This window comes from Myotis nattereri (genome assembly GCF_964212035.1).
Source record: "Myotis nattereri genome assembly, chromosome: 3".
Classification (NCBI taxonomy): Eukaryota; Metazoa; Chordata; class Mammalia; order Chiroptera; family Vespertilionidae; genus Myotis; species Myotis nattereri.
In genome coordinates, this window is record NC_138077.1 from 48,557,518 (window position 1) to 48,578,355 (window position 20,838).

General features: G+C 39.7%; 1 protein-coding gene across 2 annotated transcripts in view; it reads left to right on the forward strand.

Annotated features, from left to right (window-relative positions):
* Positions 1-17,206: 17,206 nt before the first annotated feature.
* IL1RAP (interleukin 1 receptor accessory protein) overlaps positions 17,207-20,838 on the forward strand; it is a 165,222-nt gene continuing 161,590 nt past the window's right edge. For both annotated transcript variants that reach the window (XR_013995721.1, XM_081087030.1), the window contains exon 1: positions 17,207-17,468. The gene's annotated coding sequence lies outside the window, so the exon portion shown is untranslated. The remainder of the gene's footprint in view (positions 17,469-20,838) is intronic.

Here is a 20,838-nt window from a genome sequence, read left to right on the forward strand (position 1 = left end):
TAATCCAGGCTCCCATCCAGGATCCCATATCACATTATGTTGTTATGTCTCTTTTGGCTAATTAGCTAGGGTAGTTTCTCAGACTTGCCTTGTTTTGATGACCTTAACAGTTTTGAAGAGTACTGATCTGAAATATTGTAGAATGCTCCTCTACTGGAAATTTTCTGATGTTATTCTCATGATTATACTGAGGCAATGGATATTGGAGAAGATCCAGGCTCACCTTGTCTATTTCCTGCCCTAGTCCCAAGGAACAGAGGTGAATTTTTATCAGTTTAATAATTTCTATATCCCCAGCACCAAGAACAGTACTTGGCACAGAGGAATGGCTCCATAAATATTTGTGAAATAAATGAATTGGAAGCAAGATTAAGATATATGGCAGTTTAGGTCAGAATGCCTTCCCCATATTGGACTCTTCTCTCATTAAGGCAAGTGGGATCCAGCCACTTGGCATAAAACCTATGGGCAGTATTGCAGGACCTACATTTACTTCATTTTCAATTTTTTTTTAAAGGATCTTCCTGAGAAAGGTGTATAAAAATGTACAATTCATTTACTTTAAATTACTGAGCATTGCTTTCTTCCATCAGAATTAATCATTCTTTCCTCAGTACTCCCCACCTACTCATGCCCTAATTAGAGAAGTTATTTTATTTTTCCTTCATTGTCTTGCCCCTCCCTCAGTCACTCAGTAGGCTATGAACAGCTTGACAACAGGAAACATGTCTTATTTTGTGCAGTGCCCATAGCACCAGGGCAGCTGAGACAGGAAACTCTTGGCAAGCGATTATAGTAGATGGGCTGCACAAAAAGAGACTATGAAAATAAGATTGACTGTTTTATTCTTCTTAACAATTTTTATTGATTTCAGAGAGGAAGTGAGAAAGAGAGAGATAGAAATACCAATGATGAGAGAGAATCATTGGTTGGCTGCATCCTGCATGCCCCCTACTGGGAATCCAGCCCCAACCCAGGCATGTGCCCTGACTGGGAACTGAATTGTGTCCTCCTGATTCACAGGTTGCCACTCAACCACTGAGCCACACCAGCCAGACAAGAGTCACATAATTATTATTAAGATAACCCTTAGATATATATCCTATAACGCCTTCGTTCTAAAGATAGAGGAATTGTGCAGAGAATGAAGGAGTGAATTTTCCATGGTCACATGGGCCTGAAAGATAGACCTCAGTCTCCTTTTCCTTTTTTTTTCCTTTTTAGGACGTCAGTCTTCTAACTGCCATGCCCACCTTATCATTGCTCTACCAGAAAGGTGTCCCCCGATATTAGCATAAAACTGGATACTTCACAGTTACCTATTCCACTGGTAAATACATATTTGCTGGATAAAATAACAGCACACCTGAACTAATTTTTAATCATTTACTATTCTATTAAGTAGGAGAGGGAGTGTACATTTAAAACCCTCAGAAGGTAAAGCTATTATTTTCAAACATTAAACAGCTAAAATTGGTCAAACAGAGAAGAAGAAAAGCAACATATATCAAGGACTTACCACAGACAACTTTCCTGTATGTGCTATTTATTTTAGTGCGTCATACTCAACAAGGCAAGTGCTCTTATGAGATGTTAAACAAATCATCCCCAATCACACAGATACTTAGTAGCAGAGCTGAAATTCTCACTTAGTTTCTGTGACTTTCATGTCTGGATAATCCCTTTTCACCACACCATGATCCTTCCAAACTCCAGGACTTGAACTATTCTGATCATATATTTTAACCAAGTATTGTTGAACCTATGTTATATATCATATCTGTGGTGTATTGCTTTAATTCATCATTTGTAGTGTTTACCATTCAATCCAATTTACTTAAAACAATATTTTGGCACTATATATAGCATGTGCAGAGCAGAAATAAAGAGATAGATTCACTGAATTCTAAATGGGAAACACATGCTCACATTCAACTGTAATTGAAAGGAATATATGGGAAGTTCTTACACAGATGGACAAAATGCTATATAAAGTGTTGTACATGTGTGTTTGTGTGTACACATGCATATATATAGTAAGAGTCCTGTCTGGTGTGTGTGTGGGATGTGTGTGTGCATTGGTGTATATGTGCATATGAAAATCATCATCATAAATTTATGCCTGCCCTATATACATATCATATGTATGTAAATAGATGTATATAAATACTATTGGTTAATTTTAGGTTGCTTATGCTTCCCCTCTCCTGGGACCTAAAGCTTAAAGCAGAGTTTAAAGTATTTATGTACTAGCTTGTGCAGAACTCAACAAAAAGTTATATAACTCTTTATGTATTTTTTTCATAAAGTTGATAATGGTGATGATCTGATCATGGTTCAAGATATGGAAGATACAGTAAAAATAAGAATAACAACAAAAATAGAAAAAAATAGAAATAATCCTGCCTGGCTAAAAATATTTAAAAGAAGAGACTTTTTTTTTTTTTTACAAAGACTAGGGATTTTCTAATAAGCTCATATTTTTATTTCAGACTTGGCACATTGTATAAGTATGCCTTATTTGTCAAAATCCAAATTTATAACTCTCCCTTCCTATTCTCTAGTCTCAAATTAATTTTCTCTGTCATACTTCAAAGAAATTCAGAAAAATACTTGCAAGCTGCTCTATTTGTCCTGACATATATAAACAGTGAGTTTATAAGAGTCGTTTTATCCAGCTAATTTCTTCAGAACATTTGTTCTTAGTCATCATGAAATTCACATATAAGAGCAGGTCACTTGCAGTCTAACCTTTAAAACCCTTTCTAATGGGATTCACGTTTTGCTGTAAGATGGTGTCTCTGCTCCATGTCCTTTGTAATGGATGGTACTAAAGTCAGAAGTCATGAGCTTGAGTTCAGACAACTGGACAAATCCCCCTCTTCAGTCTCTTTTGAAATTTTCTGCTGATGGATGACAACACTTCCATCAGCAGAAAATAAAAGATAATATTTAAAACCATTTAGTGAGCATAACTAACACCTTTATTTCTAAATCCAAGAGTAGGAGTAGGAGAGTCAAAAAGAAGATCTTTATTTTTTGATGGTGATTAATTCAGGAAGAACCAACATAGGATTACAAAGTGAGGATGTGAGACGGCAGGTCTTAACAGAATTGTTTAAAACCAACGAATATACATGGAGGAGACAGTTTGCCAGATGGAAACAATTGGGGTGATTCTTTTTAAACTTCTCTGAACTCCTTGCACTCTGTAACTCTCTATATCTCTCATCCCATCTTCTTTCTGTGATATCTATTTGTGTACTCTTACACTGTGTGAAATTCCAAAAATTTGTTGAGGGTGGAGGATGGATCTGCTTCAGAACATCCTCCTCCATAATTCCTTGCACTGTACCTTATACATAGTAGGTACATGGTAAACTGATTGATTGGCTGCAGACATGAGAAGGAATACAGGGCTATATTAAGAGCACATGGACTATAGTGTGTGATTTCTGTATATTTGCATTTTGTTCTCAATCAGTTTAAGAGAATTACTTTTTGCTCTCCATACCTTAGTGTAAGACTTTTAAATGGGATGAGAAAGGCAGCCACATGTCCTAATGTTGCCTAATACACCAGGGCCTCTTAAGTGACAAGGTATCTTCTTGTTTTATCAGCCATGCTGGCTTGATGAAACCAAATCACATGACATTTGTTCTCATGTCAGACAGCTGCTGTCAATGATGCCTGGGAAATATGCTGGCAGTCTCCCTCCTGAGATGCCAACTTCATTTAACGAGTTTGCACAAATTTTACCCACTCATTTTACACTGAGGTTCTTTTCAAAACCTCAGCTCTGAGTTGTGAGCCTTCAAAGGTAAAGAACTTCAGAAAGTGATGATCATTTAACATAAATGGAGTGTGGAAGCATTCCTGGAGTAGCCCATATGAAATAATAATGATGATTAGAGTAATTTTAATAAATAAATAATTGTCTTTCTTGAGAAGAAGTCAACTATGTCATGCAACCTCAGTGCAATAAGGATACTCAGGGCTAAACACTCTGAAGCTTAGCAATGAGGAAACTGACAAGCTCTGTGTTTTCATGGATGGAGGCAAATAATAAAGCCAGGACTGCAAGGTTATGTGAGGACTTGGGGCAGAACAAGCCTACACCATGGCAGCAACGTACGGAGAACATGGTGTGGTAGAGCTGGATTCAGGTCCCTTGGCTGACATTTATTAAACTATATTTGCAAGTCACATCACCCAACTTGAGCCTCATGTTAAAACAGGAATAATTCCTAATTCATAGTTTTCTTACATATTGTTTTGAGTATCAAGTTATAGCTGATGCCCGCCAGGTGTTGCTCAGTGGTTGACACATGCCCGGGTTGCGGGTTCAGTCCCCAGTAGGGGGCATGCCAAAGGCAGCTGATATGTGATTCGCCTCATCAATGATGTTTCTATCTCCCTTCCTTTTTGAAATCAATAAAAAAAATAAATTTTCAAAAAGTTATAGCTGATAATGCTTTGTAAGATGTATTGAAGTGCATCACTTTAAAGAATTGTAATTATGATTCCAAGAAGGATCGTTCCCCTCCCCTTCCTTCCTTCCTTCCTTCCTTCCTTCCTTCCTTCCTTCCTTCCTTCCTTCCTTCCTTCCTTCCTTCCTCTCTCTCTCTCTCTCTCTCTCTCTCTCTCTCTCTCTCTCTCTCTCTCTCTCTCTCTCTCTTTCTTTTCTTTCCTTCCTCACCCGAGGACATGTTCATTGACTTTAGAGAAAGGAAGGAAGAGAGGGTGAAAGAGAAACATCAATGTGAGGAAGAAACATCAACTTGTTGCATCTCATATATGCCCCAACCAGGGACTGAACCCCCAACCCAGGTATATGCCCTGACTGGATTCAAATCTGAGACATTTCAGTGTGGGGACAATGCTCCAACCAAATGAGCCACACCAGCCAGGGCTCCCTTCTTCTTAGATACTAATATAGGAGCTGATTCCTTAGCCACTTTTCATTTAGTACCTTGGATTCCTCACAATAAATCAAGAAAGCATTTAAAACCATATATCTCCTGCTGCAATGTTGATCGAGCAAAAAGTGTTTATTGAATGCTTGTGTTAATCAATAAATGTATATCAAGTGCCTATCACATGTGAGGAATTGTGTTAGACTTTGGCGAGAATAAGAATTAGTATCAGCTATAGTTCCCTTTAAGTTTTTTTGTGGACAACAGCCAGCTTAGAATGTATTTGAAGTCAGGGGTGAGGACAAGAATTTTCATGTTCTGTTTACATATTATATACCAGACATCATTTAATCCTCACAGTAACTTTTCTTTTGAGATAGAAGTTTTTAAAACCTTCATTTCTCATATGTAAACACAGAGGCATACAGAAGTCAGATAATGTGTTCAAGAATTCATCAGCAATCAGTCAGAAAGTTGAAAATCCAACCCAAGCTGGATCTTGGACAAATAATAGGAAAGGCTAGACAAGTAGAGTGGGGCATGATGGGAGTGAAATTTCTTTCCTTCTTTTCTGTGGTTCCACTTTCATGAGTTCACAGAATAACATTTTGAGAAACATATTAGGCACTCTCTTTCTTTCTACTTATTTCTGTCTCTCTCTTCTACCCCTCGCTATCTCTTTGTCTCTCTTTCTTCATTAGCCTACTTCATAATGAACTCTTCATTTAAATCTTAATAGTTTCATATATGGTGGTTTTATGTGATTTCACTTGTCCTCACAGAATATTTTATTATTGTAAAAGAGCTCAGTTCTCTTACTTTATTTACACAATTAGAAAAATTATTATTTTGTTGTTGAGTAAGAGTTCTTTATGTATTCTGAATATTAACTTTAGGTTACCATTGTAATTTTCAATGAATATCTATGTGAATGCAGTTTCCTCTTTGTTTGAATTGTTTCTTTTTTATTAATTTATTGGGGTGACATTGGTTAATAAAATCATATAGGTTTAAGGTGTACAATTTATAATACATCATATGTATATTGTATTATGTGTTCTTTCTTTAGGTAAGTTTCCAGTATTAATATCTTTGGCTTGATGAATATAACATTTTTAAGATCTTGACTTTCTTTAATTTCCAAATTGCTTCCTCAAAGAGTTGTGTCTATGAACTTTAGCCACATGGAGATGTAGCAGTGTACTAGTAATCTCAAAATTTCATTAGCAAATTAGTTTTAAGTTTTTTTAAAATAATAAATATACAAATGTTCCTTATTGTTTACCCTACATTTCTTTGATTAATAATTAAGTTGAATACTGTGCCATATGTTTTTGGTATAACTACATTCCCTCATTTATTAATAGTTTGATCATATATTTTCCTATTTAACTATTGGAATTTGAATATTCATCTTATGACTTTGGAAATATTCTGCAGTATTGTTTCTATACATAGTTTAGTTATGCTTTAGTTTTTATTGAGTGGAAGTTATATCTGTATGCATAATAGTTTACTAAATCATTCTGACTTTTGAAATGTGATACTAACTAGCATCTACTTCCTACTATATTTCCTGTGATTACATATTTTCTGTTATTTTTTAAAAGCAAGGTGAACCTGTACGCATTTTTTCAAGATACCTCACAATTGACATGCAGAGCTGTAGAATTTACACAATCTACTGTTCTCCTGAGTGGTGACCAAAATGTCAGCCTTTGCTATTATGTGGCCAGCTGAACATATTGGTGAAAGAAAACGCATCTTTTGGAAACATAACACCAATAAATCAAATGGCCTTCAGGGGCAATGAAAGTGTCTTGGTGTCAGCAGCAACAATCAAAGTCATATTGGAAGCACCACGGCCAAGAAAATAAAAAATTCTGGTTGGGGAGGGAGGAAAAGTTGAGAAATGCTGTTCCATGAATTTTATGGGAACAATAAAATTAAGGTCTCTGACCACAAGGGGTCTTTACAAGGACCCAGGATAAATGGTGATATTAAATCTTGACACCTTGGCCAAATTCCAAGTTGGGTAATTGCATTCAGTCAATTTTAAATTCCCTCTGCAGTTTCTAATGCAATGCCCTTCTGTGATTCCTAATGCCTACCGGCCGAATATTGCTGCTCTGCATTGATAACTAACTGGTGCCCTCTACCCTGGAGAAAGCCTTGTAGCCCCCAGGGGGAAAGTCATTATAAATGTAATTTCTATCTTCCATATCTAAAGAATTCTACTTCTAAACACTTAGGCTGTTATAGAAAAGTTTGCAGGTCTTTAAGAATGGTGTATTTGGTATGGGTATTCTCCAACGACCCTACCAATCCATTTCAGTAGTTGAGGACAGTAGAAAAAATCTTTAGACTTCAAATCAGACTATCTGAAATCCAGTCCATCTCCTCTAACTCTTATTGCCTGTGTGACCTTAAGCAGCTCACTCCCTTACTCATCAACTTTCAAGGACTTCCCAGGGTTTCAGAAAATGATGCCTTAACAAGAGCTAGGTCTACCAAGACTAGTCTCTAGCTAGCCTTCCCCACTTTATCTCTACCTACTTCCAGCGATAGATGTTATAGTCTATTTCTAGTCTTCTTGCTATGCAAGTTCATGCTGCTATGCCTCTGTCCCTGCTGTTTCTAATGCCTAAGTGCCTCCTACTGCCCTCTCTTGACAAATCTTATCCATCTTTCAAGCCTGATCTGAAAAACCATTTCCATAAAACCTTCCTTAATGTCCCAGCTGGAAGTCATCTTGTATTCCATAGCATGACTGTGAGTGTATATGGCTGTCATAGCTTTTATACTAGAAATTCATTCTTTTAAGGTTACTGTGCATTTTCTATGGAACACAATATCGGATCTTACATTTACTAATTGTTTAAATCTTTGAATTGTTTTAATAGTTATTTTCATGTGATAACCCTTCTAAATAGCAAAGCAGATCTTAAACAAGCATATGCTACTTATAGTTCATTTGAGTTAATTAGCATTTACAAACAGTCAGATAGTCTCTTAATTGTTTTTCCTTCCTGTGGACTTTATGTGATATTCAACCTCTAAAAATATGCAAATTTTACCAAATGTATTTTAAATTTAATTATCTCTTGTGATAGAAATTGTGAAGTCATTCTCTCAGATAAATACATTTTAAATAGGCAGTTTCTTTTGTAATTAGGTTAAGTGACCTTTTACAAATATATATTTAAACCAATACATGATCTTAGAAATATAGCCCTGGAAAATAACTGAAGAATTAGCAAGTCTAGTTGTTCTCTATGTCAAATTTCAATTTTTAGAATCACTTCTGTTGTGAGGTGATTAATTTCACGTAAATCCCACAACCCACAGGTTAGCATTAGGACTGGGTATTTCTAACTATTAAATACAAAATAAGCCATATCAGAGACAATAAAACAAAATAAAAAGCTATATGTGATTATAGATGCCTAGTAAGGGCTATGATCACTGTTCATTACTGCAAGTTGATGACCATTTTAAAAGTAAGAATCAGAAAATGTAACTGCGCAGAAACTTCATTTCTTTAATATGCCTCTTTCTCCTTTCTTTCTTTTTGATTCAAACTGGCCTCATCTAGCCTCACTCACCTGCCTGCTTTTTTCCTTGGAGGTTTACTCCCTTAATCAGTAAGCCCTCAGGACAGTGAGGTTTTGACTGGCACCAAATAATCACAGAGACAAAGCTTTAGGTCTATTGATCACAGAGACAGAATTTCAATCAAACTAAACATAACATCTAAGCCTCAGTTGTGTTTTAGGTTCAGACCCAGAAAAGTGTCCAAACCAGATGACATGATGCCATGGCTGAGTTCAAGACCAGATGCAGTGATCGGCTACCCACCACCCTAGTGCTGGGCCTATCAATAGAGACCATGCCCCTAACATGACCCTAACTCCCTTAGTCCCCTATATAACCCATCCCCAGAAAGCCAACAGGAAGACATTCATCTTTGAGCATTAGTTCAGCACTTCCTCAACTAATAGGCCCTTAACTTTGCTGCAAGCTCCTGTGTGTGTCTTACTGGGTTTTGGTGTGTACAAGCAAATGGAGCCCTTTAGTCTGGTAACAAACACAGAGGTGATGTGTCCATATTACACAGTGAATGAGCAGCCAAACCTAGAGTGAACCCCAGGCCACCTCTGACATCACCACTCTTCCTTATATTTTTCAAGGTTTTTCTACATCCAGGTTTACTCTTAGACTATTTAACTTGTACAGGTTACAATTGTAGAAATACAACAAATCAGCATGATAATGATAGGTCGTTTTTTAACTGAGATGCAGAAGTCTCACGGCTGCTTTGCTTTTTTGCTGCTTGGGATGCAGAGGCAGCCAGTTTTGCCCCAGGTCCAATAATCCTAAGGCATACTTAATAGAGGTAAACTCTGACATGAGGGGATGCGCATGCTCCCCAAATAGAAGCTGTCATTGACTGATTAACTTACTTTCCAGGCAGGAAATAGCTCATGAATTTCCATGAATAGTGCATGTGTTACTATTTTGCCCTGACAGAAGTGAAGGTATGTACTACCATGTTAAGTCAAACTCATGCCTGTAGCAACGTGATTTTCTGGATGCCAGTTATGTGGTTGTGTTTACCTTGTTAAAATTCACCATGCTGTATACAAATGATTAGTATAATTTTATGTATTCATATTATGCTTCCCTAAAAATGTTTATATTTGAAATAATAACAAAAATATTAACAAAACATCACTGCCCTCAACTGACGTTTAGAGTAGGACAGACAGTGGGGAAAACTTTGTAACCTGACTCTATATATTCTGAGCTCTGTGATGTTAGATAAGTCAAATTACCTCCCTGCCCTCAGAATTTTTCATACCTCTTCTATAGGGAAAATAAATACCTACCTTATGGAAATACTATGATGATAGTAGAAGTAATATTTGTAAAATCATCAGATGTAGAGAAAGAGCACCTGGCCCTCAGTAGGTGTCAGCACCTTATCCATTTGTTCAAACATTTGTTATCTCAAGCACCATTCTGGGATATACTGGTAAAGGTTAAGTTATAGCTCTTGCTCTCTAATGTGTAATTTCAATAATGTTTCCCCTTCTTTTCTTCCAATATCTGATTAAAGTAGAGTTTTTAGTCTTTTCTCCCACTACCTCCTACAAGCTCTCTTTTTGAGTCAGATAATTCCCCTGCCTCCCCTTCCCCACCGCTCAGTTCAAATACCTCCTTCTAGGCTTATATGGACTACCAAGTTATCTTTCCAAACTTATCACATCAAGTTGCAGTTCTTTTACTTATATATTGAATAATTCTTGGAAGGATGAATGAATGAATGCTCTTCCCTTGTCCTGTAGTATCTCATTCCTTCCGTCTGTCACCATCAATCTTAATTCCACCTCTCCTTCCAGTCCCTGTTAGTGACACCCTCTCTATCTCTTTCCTTGATCCCCTCCAAATACAAGCAATTTTTCTTCCTCAATACTCCAAGAGTACTTTATTTTAACTTTTTTATGGACCCCAGTGTAGCATGAGAAAGTATGATCTTTCCAATGAGTTAAATCTGGGGTTTGCCTTTGGGTTCAACATTAACTATCTTTGTGGCCTTAGCCAAATAAGCTTCTTAGATTTTGTTTTTATTTTAAGTAGAGAAAACTATATCTATTTTTAAAGACTATTGTAAGGTTTAGAAATAATGTATGTTTGAAGGGCATGACACATAATAGTTGTTCATTGAAGAGGAGCTATTTCAACATTGTATTTTCTAATCTATGTAGACATTGTGTCATTTTCAATAATGAAAAAGCCATGTCTACCCTATCTTGGCAGATCTTACAGTGCCCATGTAGAGGAAATGTTCAACACCTGTTTAAATAAATGAATGAATAAAAGATAAAACAAGATTTTCAATGCTGGTGGCAGAGAAAGAATCTTACACAAAGTCTCTGAATCCCAGAAGACTATTTGAAAATCCTTCCCTGGAGATGAATAATATAACAAGTGCCTGCCTGCTAGGGGATCCTTTGACCTTCCTGTTGCCTCTTAGAAACAGAAGGCTGAACGGCACAGCCCCCTCATATAGATGTATGAACAAGCAAATATTAGCATGATTTTAACTGACGCTGACTTGTTGTTATTCACCAGATGGTGAGCAATTTAGATTGAGTCTGTACTGATTTATTGCAGTGGTTTGGCTTATGGGATAGCACAGGTGATGGTATCAATATGAAGGGCATGTCTTCAACTTAGATTAGATTTGGAGGCTGGAAGCTGGTAAAGGTGTTGTTCGCTACTCGCCCGGCTATGTTAGAACCATAAAGGTAAGTTGCTTCTTTCCGCACACCAAGTTCTTGTCTCTAAATTTCCTGCTGTAGTGAAGTGTCAACATTGCATAATAACCATCCTCCAAGACTTTATTAAAATACTGACCTTTGCTTCAAAGCTTCTGTTTGGAAGGAGGAAGGCAAGGAAAGAAAATTAGGTGTTTTCTAATAGTCTTCAGAAGCTTGAGGCCACAGGCCAAGAAACCCCAGCTTGCCGGGGTTCTTGTCCCAGCATCAAGAAGGGTTCAGGAATCTGGAAAAGGCTGTGCGCAGATGACATAGGAATCCAGAGACTAATAAAGAGTCCTGAGACGAGATATAATTTTGAAAGGCATTGGGGGTCAGAGGACCTTCAGCTAAAGGAACTGAAGAGTCCCTCCTTGTCTAGGACCCTTGCTTTTATTAACACAATTTGTCCTAAGGCAAGGTGGAGATAATACACTTCAAAGGGTAAGGTTTCAAAGGGTACAGAAGCATTGTCAGTTTGGGGAATAGCCTACGGCTGTTCAGGTGTTTGGCCAGTAGGAGGCAATAACATGTAGATTAAGATGCCCTTTAACTGTCTGGCAGCCACCATCAGTTTCCTATTCAGGTTTGGGGAAATGCCTTTTGCCATTCCCAACAGGTGACTACATGTGTGACTCAACCCTGTTGAGTCCCCAAGTCTCATCAACCTTTTGATGAAACTCTTGAAATTATGACATGCTGGAATTGGTCCCCGGCACCAGCTGTCTTAGGGAAACCATGTTTTTGCCGGCCACCCTGTCACTCATCTAGCTATACTCCTGTGGTGATGAAGCTAGAGGAGCATCAACGTGAAGACCAGCATTCCAAAGGAAGAGAAGCCAGTTTGAAAGGAGAAGCAACTGGGAGAATGGGATGATGATTCTCTCACGACAGGTGACCTCTGAGAACTGCAGAACTCTCAGCATAGAACAACTCCATCCAGAGCCTTGCTCTAAGAGGCTTGACTGAACTTTAAGTTGGCTTCTAGTAGCATGAGGCTGCTTATGATGACCCTACCTCCTCTCCCCCCATTCAAATGCTTGCCTCAGGAAGCTCAAGGCTGCCAGGGAAATTTGCTATTTGTTCTAGCCAAGGTCTGATGGTAGGTCTCTGACCTCCCCTTTCTTAGAGCATTTACTAAAAAGTGCTTACAGTTGTGAATATGCATCTCTTACAATGCAGAAGTATTTTGTCTCAAGGACCCAAGAGCCATCCCTGTGAGATACAATTGTCAGGAAGGAGAGGGCCTCTGACTCCCAGTCTCTGTGGAAGGATAGACTCCTAACTTCAATAACAGCCAACCAGCAGACACATTGACCAGCCCTTTGCACGTTTTCATTTCATGACTCTATTGAACCCCTACCATTCCTCCTTCCTCACCCTCCTTTTATTTTATTTTATTTTTTTACACTCTCCTTTTAAAATGCCCAAATCTCTTCTGCACAAATTGGAATGGAGCTCAGCTCTTTCACTTACTGTCAGTAGTTACTGAATAAAATCTGTTTCCACAGCCTTAACTAATGTCCAGCTGTGTTTATCTTTGACACCTCTATGTGGAAGGAACGCTCATTCATGGGCTCACCTCTACCCCCATGCACACAGAGTTCTGGACGGGATCCAGGAGTTCTCCATTGTCTCTCTTCTTCCAAGGCTGCATGTAGCACAGCCTGCTAGGGAGATGAATGAATAAAACCTCCCACTGCATAGCTAAATTTCTTTTTCAAGCTATTTACATTTCAATAGTTAGATATATGTGTTTGGGCACATGAGCATGTGCCTGTGACAAGGCAGGTGGATTTCCACTTTAACATGACTTTGTTTGATCTGTTTGTTGTCCCAAACCTAGCCAGACAAACTGAAGGGAGAGGGAGAAATGAATTGGAAACAGGGGGCAAACCTGGGGGAGATTCCCATAATTCTCTAGAGAGACTCTATGGCACTTGAGTGAGGATGGAAAAAAAAAATGGCTAAGAAGTGTAAAAGGTGGAAATGTAAAAGGGTTTAGAAGGTGGCTTAATTGCTTTTTCCCTTTTTCACATTTTTGCTTTTGGCTCAGTCCTGCTCTTCACCTTCCTTCCAAAAACGTAAAGTAAAATGTCTCTGTACTGTACTTTCTTTACCCTACTCCCAGCCAAAAAAAAAAAAAAAAAAAAAAAAGCTATTTCTTGTTTTACTTCTCTTTCAATTATATTATTCTGGCCTTGCAAAAAATGTAAATCAAAGGATGAGAGCAAGAAATTAGTCACTATCATTGGGTCTTAGTTTAACCATGAGAGTTTTGGATTGAATTTATAATTCAACAAATATTTATTGAACGAGTGCTATGTGCAAAGGACTATCTATTTGATATAGAATCATTATGTTACCCTTATGGAGCTTACATTCTAGGAAAGAGATATTCAATGAACAAATAAATTAAATAATAACATAATTAAGGTAGCAAAATATAAAGAGCAGTATTTGATATGGTAAGGTTTCAATGGAAATGTGACTGTCTCTGTTCCAAGTGTTTTACTTATATTTACTCATTTAATTTTATCTATTATTATTATTATGATTAATATTTTACAGAAGCACAACATAGTTAAGTAAGTTAAGTGTATCATATTACTATGCTATAGAATTTGAACTTGAACCTGGCAGTCTTGTTCCAAGTTCTTTACCTTTTCCCACTAGTCTGTATTTATTATTAATTCTATTTATAAGGATTACTCTGAAGTGTGAGGAAAGACTTGAACTCTGGAGGCAAGAATTTAAGCAGAGATACCAGGGAGGGCAGAGAGGACAGGGCCTGGACTATGGTGGACATGGTGGAGCAGAGAAATAGAGGTCAGATTTGAGACGCATTGTGAATTTAGAGGAAATAGAAGATTTGCTGATGGATTGTATATGAGCAAGAGAGGAGTTGATCATGAATCCAACTTTTAGGCTTAAGGAACTGGGAAAAAGATGGTGTTTGTTAACAAGTTGGGAAAACTGGGGGAGGAGGTGGTTTGGTGAGGGGTAGAAATAAAGATTTTGTTTTGAGAATGTAAACTTTGAAACACATATGAAACATCTAAGAAGAGATATAAAGGAGGCAATATTCTGGAGTTTGGACTGTAGCTTTAAATTTGAAGGTCATTATCATGTGGATATTTATGAAAGCTATGTGTCTGGATGAGATTCCCCAGGAAGGGAATATGAACATGACAAGGAATGAGTGGTAGAACATTCTAACCCTCAGAGATTATGAAGAGGGGAAGGATTCAACAAAATAGGAGCTGAAGAGTAAATGAATGACAAACAAGGAGTCAAAGAAGGAAGTTTGAAGGGGAAATTCATCAACTTTGTCTTATGCTGCTGGTAAGTCAAGATGGTGACCAAGAATAGACCATTACATTTAGCAAAGGAGAAGAAATTTGATGCCTTGACTATAGAGTGTTAGGGACAAAAGCATGATTGGACTGGGTTCAAGAAACTAGAAAAATTCTGAAGCCCCCTTTATAGCTATGGCAAAATGATGAAAAATAACCTGAAAAAAAAAGATGTGGAGGATAGTTACAGAGGGTAAAAAAGAATAATAATGCTTTTTCAAATACTCCAAACAACTTCAAAATATTTTATTGGACATCTTCTACACATCCAACACTGTTAGGTGAGTTTTAAAATATTTTTCTTATTTTTTACTTTAACATTTTGATATTAAGCAAACTTTTAAAAAGAAAAAAAGTATGTCTATAGTCCCATAATCTTAATACAATAATTTCAATTACTGTCCATATGTTTCCATAATTTTATATATATAGTATTATTAATTATATTATAAGCCATTTCCTTTGTAGATATGCTTTTATAATGTGTTGATTATGACAGCAAATACTTTATTGTATGAGTACACAGCATGGTTATTTAATTATTTTTATTCCCAACTGTTTATGTTGTCTCCAAATTATAATATATAATACTATGATTATTTGTTTCTATGCTTTTCATCCTTATTAAGCTATGAGTAGCCTCTGGGAGTCCAGGGCCACATCTATTACAGTTCTGAATCACCAGCATGTACCTGGGACAGAGTCACTTTTTAAAAAATAAATTAATTAAATTGATTGGGGTGACATTGGTCAACATGAACATAGAGGTTTCTGGTGCAGGTTTCTATGTTACAAGATCTGCATATTGCACGGTGTTCCTACCACCCAGAGTCAAATATTCTCTTATCACCATATATTAGGACCCCCTTCCCCCTCCCCTTTCCCTCTCAGGATGATTTGAGGAAGCACGTAACACCAACAGCGAAGTGGTGAGAAGTAAGAAGACCTACAGCCTCAGTTCAGTTCTCATTGTGCATTTTCCACTTGCAGACTGTGGCCTTGGGCACAATACAACTTCCATATACCTCCTCTGTAAATTGGAGATAATAATAGTACCTTATCGATTATCGAGAGAATTCAATGAGCTAATATATGCAGAGTGCCCATACCATTGTAAGCACATATTATATAACTCCTTGGTGTTTTATATAAGAAAAAGAAAATCAATGCCCTGAATACATTTAATGAATGAATAATAAATCAAAGAACAGTCTTATTTTTGCTTTACAAAGGTAACTTTTAAAATTCTTTTGGATATTTTGTTTTGGGTTCAGTAACAATGTTGTGACAAGTATTATGTACAAGGTATCCAGAGACAAATACTTTATTGGCATTGATTTTCATAAGTGATATAAATACAGAAAATAACACATATTTTTACTGCTTTGATTCTACTGTGATTTGCCCTGGGGAGTTAAGCTCCCTGATGCCAGGGTCAGTGTCTGACTTCTGCATTGCTATCCATCATCAGCAGGTACATAGAGACTGCCACCTGCTACTTCCCAGATGCTTTTTTCCCCTTTCATGTTTTTTTTTTTTTCCGCCTTCTCCTTAATTACTTTCTCTGGATCTATTTTTTTTGATACATAAATTAATAAGGTTCAATTAGGTAACTCTAAGAGCAAAAGAAAAATCAAGGAGGTGGTGGTGGGCAAGGCATGTGTAAAGAGACAAGTCATCTTGGTAGATTGCCTTTGTTAGGGATTTCAGAAATGAGGGCTTGTGGGCCTGCCAGACAGGACTACCACCAGGAAGCAACCACAGGTTCTTGAATAAAGGAGTTGACTTAATGAAAGCCATTATAAAGCTTCTCAGGATGATCATACAGACTACCATCTAGAGTGGGAGAGGGCGCCTGAGGGCTCTTGTAGAAACCTGGACAAATGAGAATGAATAAAAGGGAAATAATTCTTTTGAGATTAATTCCTTCCACCACAATTATTTTGTTCATTCATTCATTCAGTCAGTATATGAACAAAATAATTGTGGCGGAAGGAATTAATCTCAAAAGATTATATATATATATATATATATATATATATATATATTTATCGAGTGCCTTCTTTGTGCCAGGCACTGTGCTAGGCACTGGGTAAAAATCAGTGGAAAATGCAGGATTCAGTCCTGATGTCCTGACCAGTCGTTTGTTCCCAGGACTGTCGCTTGTAGCAGAGTGAGTGCTCGGGGCCACCCAGATTGACTCGGTTACTTCCTGTGGAGCTCTGTGCTTGCCCCATGGTAGGCGCTCAGATTCTGTAGCCTATATGGGTCCACAGCCTTGGTGCAGCATAGCTAAATGCACAGAGCGGGGAAGGAAAGGCCGGGTGGCGTCTCTCTTACCTGTGAGACCACAATCTCGCAGTGGGCGCGTGTGTGCATCTAAGTGTAGGGTGGGGGCCTATCTTCCCAGAGCGCCTGGCACAGGACCAGGCTGCAGGACCAACCTTCTCCTTTCCTTGCACGCTCAAGCCAGCCCAGGCGGTGGCGGGGCGCCAGAGGGAACGAGGCCGAGCTCAGCCTCGCTTCCGCCCGCGGACCCGCCCCGCGCGGCTCCTCCTCGCCGCCGGCGGGGCCGCCCTCGCTGACGCCCCGCGGCCGCAGCTCCGGGAAGCCCAGAGCGCGGGTGGCTGGCGAACCCAGGCGGCGGGTGGAGCCAGAGCCGCTGGCAGCGGCCAATCGTGCCGCGGCGAGGGAGGAGCCCCAAAGGGGGAAAAAAGAAAGTACGGCGGAAAGTAAGAGGCTCATTGGGGGACGACTGTCCGGATCAGGGTCCCTAGGGCTTTGGCCAGACGCACGGAAAGAAGCGGCGCGGGGCGACTCTGACTCTGCATCCATCCTCGCCGCTTTCGCTGCGCCCACTGCGTCTGCCAAGAAAGGTGAGTCTCGCGCTGTCCGTGAGGGCTCGGAGGAATCACCCAGCACCTCATCTCCGGGGAGAAGGATTCTCACAAACCGTCTCGTTCAACCCTCTTTCCCCTCCAGAGGGCAAACGGAGGCACAGAGCAAGGCAGCAGCTGGGATACAGCATACAGCTAGTTAGTGCTGTGGTCAGGACTCCAACCCAACTGTCCAGAGCCCCATCTTTGCTTTGTAGGGATTTAAGTCACGCAGTTGTGGGGTTCCGCACCCCACTTCCAGCCCTTTAGGGCATCTTCCCTGGTATACCCCGCCTGGGTTTGTCCGGTTCCTCGGGAGCGCTGCTGCTGTGAGCGGCTGGGATAGAAGACAGCTGTGTGTCCTAGCCTCCCTCACATCGCTCCCAGCCTGGAGCTGTGACAGCCAGTTGAAAGGCTCCTTGCAGCTTCTCTCCCTCCTCCCCTGACCTGCTTTCTCAGGAAGATGCCCCTTCCGAGGGTGTCTGTCAGGCTCCTGGTGGAGTCCGTGAAGAGGTGAGGACGCCCGGGCGCCGGTAACTTCCGATGGTCCACATTTTTCTCTCCAGCCCTGGGAGGAAGCCGAGCTGGGGGTCCGGTGGGGGATAGGATGCCCCTGGATGAAGAACAGCTGGCTTTAAGGAGCCATAGCCCCTCTCACTTCTGCGTACTGGGAGGGAGCAAGGAAGCTGAGCTCAGGAGAAACATCGCACACATAAAAGCAAACTTCTGCCATTTAAGAGCCAGTCCCCAACCTTGGTTGTGAAATTGTGAACCACAGCGCCTCTCAAAGCATTTGCCGCTGTGCTCCACAGATCCTCGGGTTAGAAGCCCTGGAGGAGGGAGGACAGTTGCCTCGTTTTGATTCCACCTCTGCCTCGCATTAGCTGTGTGAACTTGGGCAAGTTATTCAATCTTTCTGACACCGAAGTGTGGGGTGTTGTTGTTGTTTTGTTAGTTTGTTTTTGTTTTTTCCCCCAGCCGCAAGATGGAGATTATAATTGTCATGATGAGCCGTTAGGGTAGTTAGGAAGATGGCATGGGATCATTCAAAGAACATGTTTAGCTCGGTGCCTGTCCAGGGCACCTGGTCAGGTTGAGATTGATGGCAGCTGTGGTAAATACTGTTCTATGGTAACACTGGAGACCGTGGGTTTTTCAGAAAGGTGATTTCATACTACCTTAGAGTGACTTTTTAAAAAAATCTGGAACGTTGTGTTTTTTTGTTCTTTGGAGTTTGAACGGCGAGTGCTCTCTGAACGCTCTCTACGTGTTCCTTCAATCGTGAATGCTTGACTTGGACTATACTGGTAAATGTTTTCAGTCATGCCAGTCTCTACTAGTTTTCAGGCCAACCCTCGGGTTGGTGAAGCTCTGATCTGGGGGATTCTTTATTGGCAAAAAGAATCTTGAATTTGGTGAGAGATAGGAAGGCAAGAGAAGTCGAAAGTTCCTTCATGTGACAGACTCATGTAAGCCTTTTATTCCTGTTAAGTCAAACAAGCAACTTTATATTGTTTGTTAGTCTAGGAAAACAGCAACAAAATTACCATGTATGTCTTTTGGATTATTTAGTGATGCTGCTAAATTCCAGACACAAGCTCACCTTATTTAAACACACCCAGACATGCCTTCACTAGTCTTCTTTTTTAAATTTATTGTTATATTTTAAAATGAAATAGTGTTCCACCTATATCCCTACCTGCTGGTGACAATTGATTTTATACTGATTGACTTCATACAGTGATTGACTTCTCTCTCGGCTATGCCATAAGTGCCTGAATTGAGCATCCAGCGTTTATAGTTGGCTGCTTCACAGTCCCTTGCATTTGCATGTGGCATTGATGAGTGCATGGGAGGGGGTGCGATCCATATTGAGGGAAGGCAAGAGCTTGGTGGTGCCCCTTTATAGGTACCTCCTGCAGCAAGCATTGGCAGAGGTGGGATCGCTCGCTTCCGGCAGCCTGTTCCGTGTGCATGCATTGTGATGAGCTGGCCAGGATACATCTGAACGCGTGCCTGAGAGACCAGGGACTTGTGGGGGAAAGGAAAATATTCAAAGTAAGGTCAGAACAAGGGGATGGAAGGCAGACTGGAAGCTAATTCCTTTTGGTTCCGGTTCTTTAAAATAAAGATACCCAGTTATACCTTTCTTTCTTATCCATGTTATTTGTTACCTAAATCATACATATATCTAACATTTTCTCAATGTGCTCCCTATATATTATCTTCCTTGTTACTTGCAATAGCCCTGAGAGAAGGAAGGACATGGCAGGAATATTAATAGTGGAAGGAGCTCAGGTTTTGTGCTCATATCAAATTTCAGTTCTAATTTCTATGCAGGTAGGTAATACTGAGCAATTTATTTCACCATTTAGAGTGTCTGCTTTAGCCAGTCCCAAAATGGGAGGAGGAAATAAGCTGACCCCCAAAAGGATTTGTGTAAGGACTGAATTAAGTGGGATGATGAAAAGTACATGTGGTGAGTAGGTGCTCATTAAATGATGTCCCTTCTTCGCTGGTCTCAATTGTTGAGAAGGAAACTGAAATGAGATTCAGAGAAATGAGAGGTTGCCAAGGGTCACATGGTTATTAAGCTTTAGCGCAGAGAATATGGTTTACACATTTTGATTTCTAGTTAAAGCCTTTTCTTGTCACACCCTGTCGCCTCTTCAGTGAGATATTTAGTAATTTACTTCAGTTGGTAGGTGGACCTTATTTGGCTGGAGATTGCATGGTATCCTTTTTGTCTCAAAGAGGATATTTCCTTGCAAAGGGAACAATCCTTAAACATGCTCTGTTGATTTTAGCAGGGCCAGCTCTCAAGAGAGGAAGTTTCAAAGCCATGATCTCTAAGGCAGCTTCCTACTCTCCTGTGTTGATGTAATACACCTTCAATTCCTAGGAGGTACAGTACTATGAAGACATAAAGTTCAGAATTATGTCACGCTTTCCTTCCTGTTTTGAGTTGTTTCATCCCTATGTCTTCGTTGTGCTAATTCGAAGGGTGGTAAGAAGATTGAGGAACAGATGTCATGAGTGACGGTAGCACTCCTAGCTTTTTTCACTTCTTTCTCCAATTCTGTGGGTAAAGTTAGAATATAGAGAGCAGCAAGCAGAGGCAGCTTTTGCAGAAAACACCACTGCTTGCTGGTGGCGCTGATCACTGGTCTGGAGTTTCGGTCCTCTCCGTGGAAACGGATGGCTGCAGGCTTATGTAGGAAAATGAACAGATCTGTTTCCCGTCCAGGCAATGGGGCCATTTATCCATTGAGACTCCCTACAGGCCATCGGGTTTCTCTGCTTTGCAGCAAGCAGACAAGCTTGCAAATGCATTTCTGTGAGAAATGCTTTGCTCCTCGCTTTTGGCATT